The following is a 6,000-nucleotide window of genomic DNA, read 5'->3' on the forward strand; positions in this document are numbered from 1 at the left end:
AAAATAAAGATTTAAAATTCTTGATTTTCTAAACTTACTTAAAGTACTTAGGATTAATAATGATCAAATACCCTGATAAACTACAAAACTTGAAATTTTATAAATGTTTCTACAGAAGATAGGTGTTTCAAGTGCTTCAAAAGGTGATATATACATTTATACAGGAGCTTGTAACCCTGAATGATAAGGAAGTAGAGCTAATTGTGGTGGATCAAATGAGAAGAAATGTCAAAACCTGTGATAAAGTTGAATTTGGATGACTTTTCTTGGTTAAAAATATTTGTAACCTATTGGACATTTCCATTCTTTTTCAGATTCTCACACATACCTAGTTATTCATGTTTTCCTTGATAATCATAGTACATTATGAATTATTATATTTGCAGAGCAGATATCCATGTATGTATATCTTAAATGAATCAACAAAAGACTCACCAAAAAGAACCAAAAACTAGTCACTAAAATTCACAACTTGCAAAAACTTCAATAAAGAGACTATGGACCAGATTAAAGGTCCCTTTACACATTTAAATTCATTGCTGGTTTTCAACTTTTAGACAAATATTGGTTTCTTTTAATGGACCCTTTGCTTTAAAAGCATATTTGTTCTTGTCCAGCATAAGACAGGACAAGAACAAAGACAATTTGGCCTGGATTTCATGCAAGATTAATCTTATAGAACTTGACTTGTGATACTTTTACTCAGATTTATTTGAGATCAAACGAGTTACTTTCTAAAGAGATATGTCCAAGTGGAAACATTATAAAAAAACAAAATCTACTTAGCATTCTGAATTTCTCTCTCCATGCTCAAGACTAAATGTTATATATCCAACATACACAACATTTTTAGCTGTTGGAGTCTAAAGCATAATTTTGTAATATGTGCAGTAAGTTTCTTTAGCATTCACAAACCCAAAATTAATTCCTCCTTTCTTTGAGAAAGCAGTTTTAAATTAATTTCTCATGAAGGAATAAACCAACCCACAGTAAACAGACCACATCTGCAAAGTGAAATTAAAAAAATCAATACTGCAGAAACTATCTACTAAATATGTTGCTTTCAGCATATCAAATCCAAAATCACTATAGTGAAGACAATGCCATATATCAATTACCTTAACGTCAATGGTTGGGCTTAAGTGGTTTTCTGCAAGCAGAAATTTGAATTTCCTTGATTACTTTAAAATGTAAATGCTATTTTCCCTGCAACTTGATTTTGAGCTTCGTTTAAAGGCACAATAAAATTTAATAACTGAAAGAATGGTCCAATTCAAAACTGAAGAAAAACTGAAGAAAAAACCCAACACAATCCTCCTGTCAAATCTTTTAATATTAAACTTTAAACTTCTATTCATCTACAAAGACCTAATTAACCTTCTCATCATCAAGGGCAGAAGAAATAATGAGTTCTGTTTAATGTAAAGGTTATAAAAAATGTAGGAAGATTATTTTTCATGATATTAACTTAATCAGCAATATTTTTCTTGAATTATGCATACATCTAAACTCAGTAGAATCAAAGTACCTTTCTCCAATAATTCAAACTATGTAATGACTTTTTTTTTTTTTTTGCTTTTTGGGTCACACCTGGCGATGCACAGGGGTTACTCCTGGCTTTTCACTCAGGAATTACCCCTGGCTGTGCTCAGGGGACCATATGGGATGCTGGGATTTGAACCTGGGTCGGCCGCGTGCAAGGCAAACGTCCTACCTGCTGTGCTATCTCTCCAGCCCCTATGTAATGACATTTTTAAGTGGAATTTTTTAACATAATTAAAAGTAATAAAGCACACATCACATTCTACTTTATTGAATATGTATTAAATTAAGTGATTTTAAACAGTTTCTGGATAGTCAACACATTATTAATACAACGGGGTTCTTAACTTTTCTATCCATTCTCCCTATAGGCATCTGACTAAATTTTCAAAGAATGCTTCTTGTAGTTGCAACATGGACATACCTAAGAATCATGTTCTCCTTTCTTAGCTTTCCCACCTTATCTTAGAGAGTAGCAACATGTAAAGATTATTCAAAGTATATTTTTTTAAAAAAAGAAAAATAAAACATACCCACATCCCATACTTTTAGTGTTTTGTTTGGTTTTACCAAAATTTTTGCCACTCATTTGATTTTTGAGGCCAGAGACTATTTTTTTACTGCTGCGTTCCTATTTCACATCATAACTCAATTCTCAATGAAGTTTGCTTGTTGAATAAATGCCAATACTGAAATGAAATCAGACTGATACTGTAATTTTTTCTTATGTCCTGTTACAGTAAAACTACGAATGTTCTTAAATATTCTTTGTAAACAGAATTCTTTAAGAGCAAATACATTTTGGGTTATCAGTAATTTAATCAGAATTCTGGACATTATGTTTGTTCCCACTTTTCTGAACATATTTTGACATGATTGGACTCAACTTTTAATAGTTCAAAAATCAGAAAAATACCGCCACAGAGATTAATAGCTTTCCTCATCTTTGATCCATGGCATGAAATCACTTTAAAGAAAGTCTAATTCTTAACAGTATAGGAAGTTATTTTTTAAATTTAACTGAAAACTAAAATCCAATAATAGGATAGGAACAAAAGAGAACAATATTTTCCACCTTCTATGTTTTGATGGAAGCGTCTCTTTGGCTTCTCATAAGCTATCTCAGAAACAGCCCCCTAAGTAAATCTATAATATATTTTCCCCTTTGCTTATTTAGATCACACTATCTATCACACATCTGGAATCCTATTTGTGAGATATCTCTACAAGTAGGGAAAACTAAATCAATTATTCCTTCAAGGTTGGAAAAGGGTCATAGAAAATATGGAGCAGATCAATATCAATATCAATACCAAACTGGATTCTACAGAAGCACATCATAAATTGTATTCTAATATATGTTATTATTTCCTTGTTCATAATTTTCCATTTAAAATATCATCAACCTTCTAAATGAACTGCCAAGAATTTAAGGTGTATTAATGGTCGCATTTTGTTTGCCAGAGCAACAATGTTCAACCTGCTACTACTGAAATTAATAGTAAAAACAAACAAAACTCCTTGTAGATGAAGAAGCCCAGTAATTCATTTTCCTCTTTCTTAAAAATCTGGAATAATCTAGCACTGTAGCACTGTTGTCTGTTGTTCATCAATTTGCTCAAGCAGGCACCAGTAATGTCTCCGTTTTGAGACTTCTTATTACTGTTTTTGGCATATCAAATACGCCATGGGTAGCTTGCTAGGCTCTGCTGTGTGGACAGGATACTCTTGGCAGCTTGCCAAGCGCACCGAGAGGGATGGAAGAATTAAACCCGGGTTGGCTACGTGCAAGGCAAACGCCCTACCCGCCCTACCCTCCCTACCCGCTGTGATATTGCTCAGACAATTTAGATCAAGATACTCTAAAGTTCTCCTAGGAGACACTTCGGATGTCAAAGAGGAAGTCTCATTTCAGAAGAGGAAAGGAACCTATGGAAGGGAATTGCGAAGGGAAGGTCAGCAATGATTTGTGACTAATAACATTTTTGGTTTCTGTTTGCTTTTTGCCTTAGTTTAGGAATCATTTGTGCTTAAACAATAAAAAAGGCAGTGTACAATTCAGTACTCTATCATTTTCTCCCCTCTTTGCATTGAGAATACTCATTAAGCCCAAAGGTTAAAGAGGTTCATTTCTGGATAAAGAGAAGCCCTGTTTTTGTGCAGTCATCAATAACTTGATATAATAAAGGTGTCTCAAGGCAAAATTGAAACCAGGATTTACTAAATCATAGTAATGTCAGGACCAGGAGGATTTTTAGGTGGGGGGTGGCACACCCAGCGGTGCTCAAGGGCCACTTCTGGCTCTGCTCAGAGACCACCTGTGACGTCCAACAGGGCAAGAGTTGGCTCCACATAGAGGAATAGTCTTAAATCTAGTACTATCTCGACAACCCCTAAAAGGGATTTTTAAAGAACATCTGGTTAACAGGTTTCCAATCTGGACAGCAGAATGAATAGCAGAAAATTTGGATGGAGAAAAGGGTGGCAAGTGGTGTTCTTAAACTACTTTCAATACTTCAAGAAGCCTAAAAAATTGTACGATTAGTCATAAGAAATATGCACTGATTTTTTTGCTTTTGTTCAGAAGTAGATTAATTTATTGTGACAGCCCTAGTTGCATTCTTGGTCTATTAATCACACCCAGAGCTCTTACTTATTAAAATAAACAAAAAGTGAGTGACACATTCTGACTTAAAGGTGAAATTTCATAGTTAGAACCTTTAAATGATGAAAACAAATGTCTCTTTCATAGCCAAATCAAGAGAAGTGAAGGAACTTCCTTGGGAACAAGTGGACCTGTGTTAAACAGCTGAGAGCAGAGCACAAACTTTTTGACTCCCAGGAGGTGAGGCCTAAGGCAGAGCAGGCAAAGCATAAGCTGTGGGGTCTAAGGCCAGCACTGCTGTCTCTGGAGTGTCTCTGCTGTCTCTGGAGTGGGCAGAGACACTCTGAGACACTCAGAGACACTCCCCTCTCTCCTCTGTTCTTAAGGGCACTGCGTACTCAACTCTTTAAAAAGAAAAATGGTTCTGCTATTTTGTACCAAATTGAAATATTCATAACAACCTACTAAAGTATCACCTTCTTTTCTAGACTGATTTTCATTTTATGAAGGCTCAAGACTTGAATCTTGAACTGAAGTTTCTTCCAAGGGATGTTCAACCTCTCACTAGGTGCTTCTTGAGCAGAGGCATTTCTGGCAGTTAGCCAATGGGGAAGGGAAGTGCAGCCCAAGTTTTCAGAAAAATATCAATCTAGCTAGAGTGGAACTGGGGAAATCATGTTATGAATGTTTAGCGTTGGCTGCCTTAATAGCACTGTATTAATTAGCACTGTAGCACTGTCATCCCGTTGTTCAATGATTTGCTCGAGCGTGCACCAATAATGTCTCCATTGTGGGACTTGTTGTTACTGTTTTTGGCATATCGAATACGCCACGGGGCACTTGCCAGGCTCTGCCATGGGCTGCCTTTAATACGGAAAGCAAATTGTGTCCTGTGCTTTAACCTCCTGTCATAACACTGTGTGGTGCTGTCTTCTCTGAAAAGGCTTGTTTGCTGTGGTGACCAGTAACTGTCATAAAGACTCAAGAATATATGAAGCCAGGTTTCAGGAAATTTTAACTCCCTGATGCATATATACTCTCTAAAAACCAAATTCTATTTTCTGAGGCAAATTACCTCATGTGCCATATGCCCCTTTTGTTATTTGAGTAGAAATTAATCTTGCACATTCAATATTGGAAATTCAGTGCATTCATACGGGTGTCAGTTCTGGTTTTTGGAACCATAAAATAAGTGTTACAATAGCTCTGCAAATGTCCTGGAATTTAAAATGCATTTTGGTTTAACTAACACCATAGTCTCAAAACTAACAATGCGTTCCATCATTATTCTTTGTTTAAATCTCTACTATAAGATAAAGCCATGTATGCAATCATATAGTCTATTCCAAAATAAATTCTACAAAATATTAATAAAAAACTCACTTCATGTTTGAAAAACTAATGTTTTGTGAATTATTTAATTATATTATTATTTTAAATTCATATATATTATATAATAATTTTTTGAGTAATAGAGGCATTGAGAAAGTTTCATTTCATTTCAATTTCATTCACATCTTAATTTCATGTGAGTCAAGTAAAGAAACTATAGATGTTTATATATTGACTGTCTTGCCTCCTATATATATTATTTTTGGGGGGTCACTCTTTCTCAGCACTTGCACTCTATTTTCTGAATCCTTTTATTAATAATCAATTAACTACCAGCCCTACTGGCACATGGTTGATATTTTTTGCAAAATTGCTTTATTTCTTATACATTTCATAGTAAGGATGACATATTGAAAAATGAGGATTTGAAGGAATGAAACTATACTATGTAATCATTTTGAGAAGAGGGTTCTTTGGTCAATTGTTCCAATGATATCCACTCCAGTACCTTCCCACTTCAG

This window comes from Sorex araneus, chromosome 1 (assembly GCF_027595985.1).
Source record: "Sorex araneus isolate mSorAra2 chromosome 1, mSorAra2.pri, whole genome shotgun sequence".
In the NCBI taxonomy this organism is placed as follows: Eukaryota; Metazoa; Chordata; class Mammalia; order Eulipotyphla; family Soricidae; genus Sorex; species Sorex araneus.